Here is a 14381-nt window from a genome sequence, read left to right on the forward strand (position 1 = left end):
TTTGAGTATGGACTGTTAGAGTGAAGGCTGCAGAGGTGGTTTTGGTAACTGAAATACAGTGAGGTTTACCATCACTGCCAACAATAACTCATGGGATCACGTCTCTGCTCTTGAACTCCTAAAAGTCCCTGAGGAAACTCCCAGCCTCACAAGAAAGTTAGGCAAGGCTTCAGTAGAAATTAAAGCACAGAAAGTACCAAGGTGGTATGTAGATATTGCCACAAACAGAGTAAGAACGTAACTCATTTTTTCAACTACAAATAAATAGGTTTCAAAGTTCAAGAAGGAAACATTCACTTAGAAAGCCTTACTGAAAGGGTATGTTGAACACTTGACCAGAAGCAAAGATGAATAATACTGGACGTACTGGGGGACCACTTTGTAAAGTACAAGTTCTGTCCAGAAGATATCCAGCCACGGAATATGAAAAATAGAGACATTCATTGAAGAAGCTACAAGAAACATTGTACATAGGACAATGATGCCTCAGTCCCCTTCAAAGTAGGCACTTGGGGACCTCACACAGTTCTCCTAATTGTCATCAGCTGCCCTGTCATATTTTCCTGAATCTCATCAATGGTTTGAAATCTCTTCCTTTTCAAAGGTAATTTTAGTTTTGGGAAAAGCCAAAAGTTGCAGGGCACCAATTCTGGGCTGTAGTGGGGCTGAGTCACCTGGGTGATTTGATGTTTCAACAGAAAACTCTGTAGGAGACATGATGTGTAAGTGGGTGTGTTATTGTGATGAAACTGCCAATCACCACTTGCCCATAGCTGTGGCCTTCTAAATCATCCCAAGAGCTTCTGTGGAGGAATGTTCAAGCTTAATGCAAAATATGATGTAGATTCATTGCTCTACTTGCTCAGTCAATGGCACCTATGGTTCCCACTGACTAGTGCAGTGAAATTGTCATTTGTTCACACCTGTGCACTTCAGTCCACTATCCTTGGCTGCCGGGTTAAAACGATGACACACCAACAGTTCTCATTATATTAACAATGGCTAGACTTTGCAATTTCTGGACAGATCTCATATATGACTATCTAACTGCTATAGCATACACCTAAAAGCAATGTAAAATAATATTGAAAGTAAAATGTAATTGAAAAAATGTTTAAAAAGAAAGGAATGTATATGAAACCCAGGTAATAAATAACTTTGAAAGTAACCAGTTTAAGAACATTATTTTCAAAGAATGTCATTAAATGATATAAAATCATAACGATGGCTGTTTCACCAGTTCTTCCTTTTATCCTTCATAAACGCAAGATTCATTCAGTATAGCCTAAAAATGAATTATTTTCATTAATACATTGAAATGTATTATCTATCAGGCAGTCTGCTTGGTGGTGCTGGAATTTTATGTCTTTTGACCCCATTCACACATTTTGTACCTCAACACTTCAGATAAGCACCAATCTCTTCTCCATAATAATTAGTGAGGTCAAGCATCTATTCACGTAGCTCTTCATCATCTGTATCTCTTCTTTGGCTCTTCTGCCCATTTTTAATTGGATGTTGCTACAACAATTTTAATAAGGCTGAAAAACATTGTCAAAATTATGAATGAATTAAAAAGACATTAATAGAGAAAAAACTGTTGCAAAGCCTGATTATGAAGAAAGGAAGCAGATTGGCTGGTGGCCTAAAGGAGTGATAGGATCAAAAGATATTTTTGTAAAGATGGGGAACTTTGAACAAGCTCGCGGGAGATAAACAAAAGAGTAAATAAATAGGACAGATAAGATAATTGATGAATGAAAGTCCCAGAGAAGTGGGTTAACAATCACCAGTATGGATGGTATCTCTGATGCCAAAGCCCTCCTCTGAGAAGAAATAAAGAGTAGCGGCTGGTGTTGCTAGATATAGATATGGAAAATGAACAGTTACCTTTATGTTCTCTTGAGGTAGAGAGGAAGATTATTTGCTGCCCTCGAGAAAAAGGGGTTACAGTAGGTGGGGTGCTTCATGGTTGCTATTCCCACTTTCTTTCTGGCAGCCACATCCTCGGAAGAACCACCTCAGCCTCCATTCTCATCCACACACTTTCCAAAACGTTGAATCTGCTTTAGTGACTCAGTTCTAGTCAATAAGAATATCACATCCCCCTGCACCAAATGACTGACTCAGGGACAGATTTGAACATTAATGGAAAAAAGTGGTAATTTTGCTGGGAAATTCACTAGGTGAACTTAAGAGCACGGAGGGACTGACATCACCAGCAAACATGCGTCAACTACGTGGAACCTGAGAATGAGGCCAGCACCAGGGAGGTGGGGACAGGAAACCAGGGCTTGGTGACAGCACTGGGGTCCTGGATTCAACCAGACTTGAAACTAATTGTAAACTGTCATATTCAGTTGAATATCCAAATAATTTCCCATTATAAGTCCCATGTGCAGATGAGACATCAGTTCATTAGTTCTGATATCATGTCTAAGTTTTTCATAAATCTCTGTAAGGAAAAAAAAAATAGATTGCTCTACTATAGTTCTCATGAAGGCTTGAATTTCTAAAGGTCTTCTCAAGAAATAATGCAATCCACAGTAACATGAGATTTCCTGAGCGAGCCATTTTACCTGATACTTGTTAATGAAGGCATTTCATTGTTTATGTAAACATTATTAAAAATAAGTAAACATTCTGGGAAGCCTTGCTGTTTTCAAATATGAGGTCAATGAGCCCACAGAATTTGCATTGACAAAGCTAGTCTGGCCCCACTACAAAGTATAATGTTACAGGCTTTCCCTGACCCAAATATATATCTGCCATCTGTTTGTTTCCTCTGTTTTTCCAATAAATATGCATTGAGTGCTTAGTTGTGTAAGGGCTAGTCATTTGATCAAGCACTATGCATCAAATAGAAAGCTAGAGGACATAATCCTTTGCTCCCAAGGGACTTACAGTCAGACAATAAGCTAATAATCATACACACGCACACACAGAGTATATCATCCTATTACCTCACACAAAAACAAGTTTATAATATTTATCCTTATTATTCACAACCTACTCTGACATTTTTCTATTCCATTCTATTCTATTTCCTTTTTAAAAAAATGTTGATCATAACTTCCTAAATTTATTTCATAACCTCCTATCATGTATTTAGCTTAGTCAGAAAAGTTAGAGAGCCTTCCTTTAAAAAATGATGATTGAGATGAGGTGAAACATGAGTAAGGGTTAATTAGGTGAAACAAGGGAAGAAAAAGTCATTAGAGGATACAGCAACTACAAAACCTGGGGAAAAGAGGAAGTATGTGTACCAAGAACTGAAGGAAGGCTAGTGTTTAACTGCAGTGGAGAGAGGAAGGGAGGTGTCTGATGCCTGATGAGATAGAAAGACACATGGCCAAACCAGGCAGGACCTAACAGGCCATGTCAGGGATTGTTGCCTTAGAAAAATGAGAAGAAATTGAAGATTTAATCTTTGAAAAGATCATGTGAGCTGATTGTGCAAAAATAGAGGGAAGGATGGATGTGGATAGAACACTTATAGTAAGGGAAAGCCAAAGCTTGGATTTGAGTAGATGCCAGTGGATATGGAGGGAAGTGTCTTCTCAGCATTAAAAGTTAATTACTTATTATACTTATAATAAGCATAATATATAAGTATTATAATGGCTTATAATACTGATTCCCAATCACATGTCAGTTTCCATATAATGAATTACCAAGGGAAGATTTTGATTTGATGAGTCTGTAGTAGACCTCTGATATGTGTATGCATTTTAAAGTCCCATCGAGACTTTAGTGTGCAACTACAATAATTATTAAAAGGATGCTTCTCTTTACTCTATACTCACTTCCAGGAGTGATCTAATCCAATTCTTTGTAAAAATCGCTAATATGATAATTACTCTCAAATTTACATAATTCAAGCCGAAACCTCTCTGCTGAGTTACACATTCCTGTATCTAACTGATTAATACTTTATGTCTTTACTTGGATGATCTAATAGGAATTTTTAACATTAACATGACCAAAGAAAACATTTAAATCCTAACCTGTTTCTCATCTAATCTTCTTGAGTTTCCCTATCTCAACGATGGCAACTTCATGCTTCCTCTCGCTCAGACTAATCTCAGTGCCACCCTTAATACCTCATGTATGTCATGCCTTACATTAATTTCACCAGAAAGTTCTGTCGTGTCTTCCTTTCAAAAACATCTTCAACCCCAAAACACCTTGCCAGCTCCAAGGACCCTACTACAAATGAAAACATTATCACCTTGCACTGGAGTTGTTTTAAAAGCTTTCACACTGACCTTTTTGCATCTGTCTTTCCCTCCTCATGATTCTTTTTTTTTTTTTTTTTTACATAAACCATGTTAAACTTTTCAAAAGAAAGATCATTTCAACAAATGGCTTTATAATTCACCTTTGGAGGAAATCCCAAGTTCTCATTCGACCACGCAAGAAACAAAAGCTCTAAGCTTACCACCTTTGATTACTTCTTACGGATTTTGCTCTGCCACACTGGTTTTTAAACATACCAAGCAAACTCCTGCCTTAGGGTCTTTGTACCTGCTGTTCTCTCTGCCTAGAATACTTATTTTTCTCCCTAGAGCCTATAAAACTTGTTCTTTATTTCTTTCAAATTTTTGCTCAAATATCATTTTGTTAGAATCCTTATTAAATCACTCTATATAATATATGCAGGCACACCATACATACGTATGTACGTACATACATACATACATACATACATACAAATTGTGTTTGTCAATTGTAACCCCCTATAGAATAATATTTTCTTAAAAGAGAAACTTTGTTTGGTTTATGGCTATATTTTTGGTGTTGGGGAATTGCTCAGTACTTAGTACAGTACAAGCTCAATAAATAGTTGATGAATGAATGAATGAATGGTGTAGAGAAAGAAACATATATGAAAAAATGAATGGGAATGGACAGCAAGAGCATAGAGAGTGCGGCATAGCATCTCTGACACACCTGACCTATCATTGGAAAAAGCCAGATCCCATCCTCCTTGACAGACAAAGTTTTGCACGTGCCAAGTGGGCCTTAGGAGAATCAAGGAAGACTATGCAGCAGTGGTTAGTCTTGACTGTATTGACTCTGCTGTCAAGCAGGCTGGTTGTAAACTCTAGTTCTACCACATTCCTACGTGACATTAGTCAAGCTACTCAACTTCTCTAAACCTCTACATGTTTATCCAAAAATGAGTTAAAACGAGTTTGTTTTTCTGGAGGAGAATTAAGTGAAGACAATATATAGAATATTTTTGGCACAAAAAGGAATTGTCATTAAATATTAGCTGTTTATTATTACACAGTAGGTGGGGTTGGCTAGTAGTAGAATGGTGAAGAGAGGATTAGAAGAACCAAAATATTGGACTTACTCTGCAACAAATATTTAGATAAGTAAGGCCTTTCATACTTGTTAAAATGCTTGTTTTAGAGTAAGAGGTAAATAGAATGCAAACAGTCACAATCTTTCTAGTGTTGACCTAGTTAGATCTTTAGATTTCGTAAACAAAGGTGACACATAGGCTGATTAAATACCAGGTGAAAAGAAGACAGTTAAGAAAAACAAAAAACCTGATTCAGCAGAAGGTTTAGTGTGTCATGTAACATACACCACATCCTGTTATTTTTGTAGGCCATTAACCAGTATCATGATGTGTTCTAGCAACAAAAGGATAGTTAAGATGAACTTTACTCAAAATCAGTAATCATTGCCAGAGGGAACTAACTCCTGCTTTATTCAACATAGCCATCAAAAGATGAAAGAAGGTATAATCCAGGCACTTGGGAAAATGATAGATATAGCATTATGTAGATATGGAATTATATTTTCATATTTACTCACAATAATAAAGAGATCAAAAACTCTTAAGAACATGTTTTAATAATTTACTCTGTTATTTTTATTTTCTCCCCATCTCCTCCAAATACATACCTTTAATAAAGTGATTTTCAACTGGTGTGCTGCAAAAGGCACACTGGTGTTCTTCAAGAATTTTCAGAACATACAATACCTGACTATTTAGTCAGGGGCACTGATTATTTTCCCTTAGATTGCCAAATTGAAAAATGACAGCAGCCAACACAATAGCCATCCAGTGTGAATGAATCAAGTTTATACCTATTTTTTGTTAGATTGGCAAAAAGTGTATTTTTTTGATGTGTTGCAGAATTTTAATGATTAGTTTATGTATTCCATGAGATGAAAAAGGTTGAAAATCACTGCTTTAATAGGTTGATGAATTTTCTAAATTCTTACATTCAGTCATACCATTTAAGGTTTTTATGATTCATAAGCTTTCTTGAATACATTTAGTTAATTCACAATTTCAGTATTTACCACAACATTAAATACTAATCACAGGTGTCAACATGATTAAGGAACTAAGTTGGCAAAAACTCTCTCAGGAATGACTGTTCTCAGAAATGGAAATGTGCAATTGGGCATTAATATTGTTTTTATTAGGGATCCCTGATTTGGCACTCCAATACCTTATAATGATAAACCAATACACAATTCATTTTTACCTGTCACTAAGTATTAGGGGTTTTCCATAAGCCCTGCTGTTGGATGAGTAGACCAGTAATGAATGAATCTTTAAGTCAGATATTGAAACAGCAAAGTCTCATTATGAACATGAGACAAATGTTTCCATGTAAAATTCAAGGTTTAAATCATATCTACTGTGGGACTCTGGGGAAAGGTATTTGTTTTGGAGATCAGTGCAAGGAAGGTCTTGAAAAGGTTACCTCTAAGCATGACAGCATGACCATCCAAACAGAAAGAAGGCTGACACAGCTCCCTTTTGTGTGGGCAACTGTGGCTTAAAAGAAAAAACTGCCAGCCAACCAGATAGTGTAGGAGGGTGAGGTCTGGCCCAGGCTTACACCTGAAAGAATCAATTCCACCTGGTAAGTTGTTCCATGATAAGAAGAGAACAAAGAAAGAAGTAAATGAGGCTACCCTGATGACAAATGAAGAGCAAAAGTCCCTGGTGCTCTCTAACTCCTCATACAAGGCAGAGTGTTGGCTAGTTACTGGGGCATGGAAAGATGGATGAGGGCAAGACAACAGGCAAGCATGAAATGCTGCCCCAGTAGATTATCTCTTGACAATGCCATTGTGCATCCTGATAAATCAAATATAACTGGGGCAACTCCTCTACCTACTGTAAACTAACACACCTGAAGATGGTTTAGGGGGAATATAATTTTATGAGACATTTCTAGGGAATAACAGACTGTAACTTAATAATATCTCCAATGTCCACTTAGCTTATTACAGCCTGACGTTTATGTTTAGGGTTTTAAACATTGTTTATTTCTGCCTCAGAGAGTGTCTTAAGCATAGAGGAGGAGAGAAGAGTCACCCATTTCTCCATTTCAGACATCACTATCCCTAGATAGTATTAGTGGAGAGATCCTTCCCATGGCCACCAAACCATGAACTAAGGGGTTCTATGGATTAAGATAACTCATGCGTCCATATTAACTCCTCCTATATCTGCTGGTTTTGACAATACCACCTGATGGACAGTTGTTAAACTACCTTTCTTCTTGCAACAGAACCCTCAGGTGAATATATAATATATGAAAGAGAAGGGGGCTTAGGCTTTACAGGAACTGTCCAAAGCGGTAAGGGAGGAAGATCCCTAGGAACTAATCAATAAGTTAGTACCTAAGTCACCAAATTTTAAAAACAAATAAAAAATAAGTAATTTTTCCTGTAGCTATAAATTTCAGATTTTTCTTAGTTTTCTAGAAAGGTCTCTCTGGATTTTAAACTACAGTTCAGTACTAGTGACTTAATAGGTCTTAATGTTTATGACAGAATCTCTGATATATCAAAAACTGTGGTTGTAGTTATAGAACTACACCCTTCTGGCAGGAGGTTAAGTCATTCCTAAATAAATATAGCAGAAACAACCAGTTAAAAGAGGAGATGGATCAAAATCTATTGGCAAAGTCGTTTTCTAGAGGCTGTTCAATTACCAAAGATTATCATACCTCTAAGACTGTGGTCTTACTATTAAAGAGTATTGAATGGATATTTGGAATATAGAGAAGAGAGGAAAGGAAAGGGAAGGAAGAGCAAATGAATGGAAAAAAAGGGATGTGTACATTAAGTCTTTTAATATCCACCAAAATATAGGGGAAAAGAAAATAATACTTCTTATGTGCTGATGCTGAAAATGTTATTTCTGAGGAGAATTGAGAGAGGAATAATAAAGCAGATTCTGGCAGCTTAAGTTCACTTAGAAAACACAAGAACAGATGTTAGCTGTAGCTAAATGCCTCTGTGGAGGCCTAGGTGAACTGAGAAATGCTTAGTGACCAACCCAGGCCCCAAAATTTTAGTGACAGTAATTCGAATTTGGAAGATACAAATGAGGGAAGTGGTATTAGAGGTTTAAAATAGAAACAAAAGAACACAGAGTCCCTTTTGGGACCCCAGCGCATACCTTGGTTAAAAGCACTGGTGTCATGATAGCATGTTTAAGTTATGCCTTCCACATTAAAATCTTTGTGGGTTGTGGCTAACCAGGATTTCTTCCCAACATATCCTCAGCCCTTGAAGGATGAAGATCCCAGGGGCCTACTTGTGTCTCTGCTACCACTGTGGAGCAACTTAGTTGTCCACCAGAGAGAACCATTCTTTGGAACTAAAAAAAAGCATGACCTCTCAGAACCAGCCAGAGAAAGGCCATAGGAATAGATACGGTACAAAGCTTTAGTCTCTTAATGAGACAAACTAGATTCTGATGCATTAAAGTCAATTCTGTAAATGATAAGCTTCTATCAGAGAGTAAACCTTCTATCAGAGAATAAACTGAGGATAGAAAGAAAAATAATTTTAAAGACCTTCTCTGATTGTTATCTGCTCCTCCTATTGTTTAATATTATGAGAGAACAGCCTTGCCTCTCATACAAAGTGATCAATAATGTTTGTGAAATAAATGCATTAATGAATTCATTAGTAAAACCAGGCCTTTGTGGCTTGAGTCCTGGGGCTTTTCAACCTAGGATACGTGATGAAGAGTTTGAAATTCTCTGAAAAAAATAATTTGCGACACTAAAGGAACAGATGGACCTGGATACTATGTTGCATGTGGATCGAACATGAACTGTAGTAGTAGTAGTAGTGACATTAACAGGCCCATTTTTATCCACTCTCAGGTCCGGGGACGTTATCACAAGAGCAGTCTTGTAAAAATGAATCATGTTGGCAACTAGAAACTCTTTAGGGTTGGGGAGAAAAAGTAATTAATTATTCCTTTTTATTTTGATTATGCTTTTAGGAGACCCTATGAATAGAGTACAAATAGCTTTTAACCAAGAAAAGCTTCATTACCTGCAGATAACAGAATCTATTGAAAGGGAATTCATGGCTAGGGTTACTGTGGTTCTGATAAATAAAATGAATGTTGGCTATTCCCAAGGCAAACAAGACATCAAAATATTAAATGACCCATGGAAGTATTAGAATATGCATTAGATAATTGATTCCCTAGAGATTAGTGATCTAATTATAGATCTATATAAACTATCTATTATAGAGTTGTTGGCTACCCATTGGCCAGAAAGTTTTTATAGAATCCCAAATCCAAATTATCTCACAAATTGAAAAAGCATTGTGGAAGAAAAAAAAAGTGTGAATGTCTGTTGAGTATAATACTCATAATTGTCTGTCCAAGGCTTGTCTAAAAGCTAGCTCCCATGGCATGTAAGATGAAATTTTTGGCTTGCTACAAACCTAGTGTTTATAATTGAGATACTATGACTAGTGCCAACAGATGCTTGGTAGTAGCAGTAGGGTTTCTCATGAATTTAAATAGATGCCTCAGGAGATGTTATCAGAAGCCCCTGACAGGTTTCAGCATTTAAGGAAGAGGATGATTTGTGCTCAGACCCAGCCAGAGGAGGTAGGGTAGATTCAGCAACAGGCAGTGGCAGTGGCAGTGGATATGTTTGGTTTCAGCTGCGAACTGTGCGTTCTCCATGGTCATCGGAGGAAGCTTGTGTTGCCTGCACCAGCCTGGTTCTGCCTGATTTTGGATATTGTTCTTGATGATGGCTCTTTCTTTGAAGAAATGTAAATTCTAATACTCTGTCCATTTTTAGTTTGATTATTTTTTATTATTCAGATCTAACAGTTATTTATATATTCTAAATACTAGATACTTATTATATATAATATACAAATATTTTCTTATGTGGATTGTCTTTTCACTTTCTTTATAACAAGAAAGTTATTTGGTAATGTTACTGATTGTAATCTCAGCATGTACTATAAGTCAGATAATGGCAAAAGGATGCTGAAGAACTTTTTCAGCAAAATGATGTTGTTTTTTCAATTATTTATTTATTTATTTATTTTTACCTTTTTATTTTTATTTTTAAATCATATTTATTCTATTACAGTTGTCTCAATTTTCCCCCTTTGCCCTCCGCCACCCATCCCACCCCAACCTCCCCTCCCACAGTCCATTCCCCACTCTGTTATTCATGTCCATGGGTCAATCATATCAATCATACACATTCTTTGTTTAGTCCCTTTTCCTTTCCACCATTGTCCTCCTTTCCCATCCCCCCTGGTCACTTTCATTCTGCTCCATGTTTTCTTGCCTGTGGTTTATTATGTTCATTAGTTTCTTTTGTTGAGTAGATTCCACTTATAGGTGAGATCATATGGTATTTGTCTTTCACCGACTGGCTTATTTCACTTAGCATAATATTATCTAGTTCTATTCACGTTTTCACAAACGGTAGGAGTTCTTTCTTTCTTTCTTTTTTTTTCTAAATGCAGATTGTTTTATTTATTTATTTTTATAAGTGTCAAGATCCATTATAAAATATTAAAAATTTAAATCCATTATAAAGTATCAGCAATTAAAACAATATGACCCCAGCACAGAAATATTCAAGTAGATCAATGAAATAAAATGAACATTCTAGAAACAAATGTATATATCTGTCTAACAATGTAACATATGATTAAATTGGTATTTCAAATCAATGGGCAATATAAGGCTTATTCAACAAATAAGGTGCATGGACCACTATTACCTGAAATAAAAAAAATATAGAGCCCTATTTCACACATTATACAAGAAATATTCAAGTGAGTTAAAAAATCAATATGTAAAAATCTAAGGAGTTTTAGGAGAAAATACAAACTAACATTTTTCTTACCGTGAAGTAACATATTCAAACCCAAAAGCTATAAAGTATTGACAAAATGACTATATTAAACATTTAAGACTATAGTGTAATATACATATAAAAAAAGTTAAAGGACAAATAATAAAGTAGGAAACTATTGCAACACATCTGAAAAGGGGTTAGCAGCGGGGGTTTTTAGGGCAAAAATTCTACAAACATTTAATCAAAAAATGGATAAAGAATACCAAAAGTTATTTAAAACTTTTTCAAAAAATAATAGAAATAGGCAAGAAATATACAAAAACATGTTTAGTTTCAACAAATAATAAAGTAACAATTAAAATAACACATCATTGTAACAATCAGATTAGTATATATTAAAAATATGGTAATATGAAGTATTGGTGACTGTGAAAGGAACTGGGTATTCATAAACTTTTTCTTCATCTTCTTAAAGCAGTCCCTTTAGCATATTTTGCAATGCTGGTTTGGTGGAGGTGTATTCTTTTAGCCTTCTTTGTTCAGGAAAACCCCTTATTTCACCTTCCATTTTAATTGAGAGCCTTGCTGGGTAGAGTAGTCTTGCTTGCAGGCCTTTGTTTTTCATGACTTGAAATATTTCCTGCCATTCCCTTCTGGCTTGTAGTGTTTCTGTTGAGAAGTCAGCTGCTAGCCATATTGGGGCTCCCTTGTATGTTACTACCTCTTTCTCTCTTGCTGCCTTTAGGGTTCTCTGTTTGTCTTTGATATTTACCATTTTAATTATGATGTGCCTTGGGGTGGGCCTCATTGAGTTCCTCTTGAATGGAACCTTCCTGGACTGTCTTTCCTGGACTTGTGTGGCTTTTTCTCTCCTCAAATTACAGGAGTTTTCCATCATTACTTTTTTCAGACAGGTTCTGTATCTCTTGCTCCTCTTCTTTTCCTTCTGGTATCCCTATTATATGGATATTATTATGTTTCGGGTTGTCCTGCATTTCCCTCAATTCCTCTTCATTCTTTTAAAGTCTTTTTTCATTTTCTTGCTCTTTCTGGGAGCTTATTTCTACTTTATCCTCCAGATCGCTGATTTGATCCTCTGCTTCATGTAACCTGCTTTTGATTCCTTCTACAGTGTTCTTCAATTCTGAAACTGTATTCTTCATTTCCTCTTGTTTCTTATCGATAGTTTCTATAACCTTTTTCATGCTGATATAGTTTGCAGTAAGTTCATCATAGTTTCCCTGTAGTTTTTGGTAATTCTCTCTCAGCTCATTGAGTTCATTGAGCTTCCTTAGAACCATTGTTTTGAACTCAATATCTGATCGTTTACTTTCCTCTATCTCATTTAGTTCTTTTGGGGATTCCTCCTTTCCCTTTGACTGGGAGGTGTTTCTTTGTCTGTCATTATTTGTGAGACTCTTCTTTTTTGCTTCTGCTTCTTAAATTGATCTGTCTTGATTTCCTGACTTTGTGGTGTGAACTTGTATGGTAGGAGATTGCTGTTTTTTTCTTCCTGGGTCTGCCTCTGATGATGTCAGATGTTGACATTGTCTGACCTTAGGCAGTCTGTTTGAGACTTTCAGGAATCTACTCTTTGTGACTGCATCCTTCAGCTGTTAATCAAGTCACTCTGCACTCAGCAGTTAGGCTTAGGCACCACAGGGCATGGCAGAGTCTTGCCTGAGGGTGGGGGTTATTGGGTCCTCTCACATTGCTGCAGCGCAGGGGAGTGGTCTGCCTGAGCCAGATGGCTGCTGCTGTATGGAGGAGGAGTCAGCACTGAGATCCCGCCACCTACTCTCTCCATTCTCTCCCCAAGGCTTCTGTCTCCAGTCTCTCCTCAACTGTTTCCAGACCACTCTGTGCCTCCTTTAGCCAGGGATCTACTATCTGCAGCTGCCACTCTGCACTCAGGAGGCTGGCTTAGATACACCACAGGGTGGAGCTGAGGCCCTTCTGGGGTGGGGTTATTGGGTCCTCTCATGCTGCTGCCGCTGCAGAGAGTGGTCTCCACCTGAGCAAGATGGCTGCTGCCATTTGGGGGATGAATCAGCACTGGGATACCGCAGGCAACTCTCTCAGTTGTCTCCCCAAAGCCTCCTTCCCCAGTCTCTCCTCAGACGCGTGTAGCCCACTCTACCTCCATCTTTGCCGAAGCCCAGGGTAAGTGGCTGCAAATAAAAATTTGTGCATTTGGCCTTTAAATGGCTCTTTGCGTCTCCAGCTGCCAGTCTTTGGCAGAGAGCAACCCTGCTGCTTTTCACAGCTGGCTGTTATCTGTGTACTTTTGGGGCTCTGGTGCTGTAGACTGGAGATCCCAGCTTATGGTTTAGACCCCGCTCTTCTCAGGGAGATCCAACTTTCCGTTTCAATATCCATCAGGTGCTGCTGCCCATAGGTGCCCCTCACCTGCCTTCTTGAATCTCTACCACACTCCTTACCAGTTAGGTTGTGCTAAAGCTGATTCTTCTGTCTGTCCAAGATTATAAGGCTCCTCTTTCACTATTGTTTAGTTATTTGTTCCAGGTGATTTCTCCCTAATTTAGTTGTAATTCCATGTTGGTCCTGGGAAGAGGTCAGTGTGACATCCACTCACTCCTCCGTCATCTTGATTCTTGCAAAATGATGTTCTTAAAAAAAAATTTACTATGCAAGAATTTGAGCCAGAACAGGACTGAAAGGACTAGAGAAAAGCACTTAAGAAGGATAAAAATTTAGTCATTCTTGGAAAACCAAATTTTAGCTAGAGAAAACACAACCAATTTTGCCCCCAAACATATTATTTTTTATTCTAACAATATTATTTTATGATTTAATAATCCAGGAAGGGAAAGGAATCTAAAACTGTCATGAGTCCACATTTGATTCATTGATTGATTTGTTGATTGATTGGCCCAATATGGCAGAAGACATCCAATGCAAATATGACATACCCATTGAATACAAAACCAGAGAGATTTCATTAGGCCTTGTTACATTTAAGTCAAAGTTGAAAGATTGTCATGTACACTTATGTCAATGTTGAAGGATGATTTGAGTCAGCCATTGTAAACTTGAGAAAGGTTTATGCAATGAGATAATATTTTGAAATATTACAATACATAATCCATTTGCCTCCAAGCTCCTCACAGCAGCAGAGTCAACAGATTCTACCCCACGGATCCACGTAAGACCTAACCTAAAACCTGCAAATCATCCATCCCCATTCAAATGAACACTAAAAAATCACATCTGTTCAAAAAACTATGT

Source organism: Pteronotus mesoamericanus, unplaced genomic scaffold, assembly GCF_021234165.1.
Source record: "Pteronotus mesoamericanus isolate MK-2021 breed Mesoamerican mustached bat unplaced genomic scaffold, CSHL_Meso_final contig_130, whole genome shotgun sequence".
Classification (NCBI taxonomy): domain Eukaryota; kingdom Metazoa; phylum Chordata; class Mammalia; order Chiroptera; family Mormoopidae; genus Pteronotus; species Pteronotus mesoamericanus.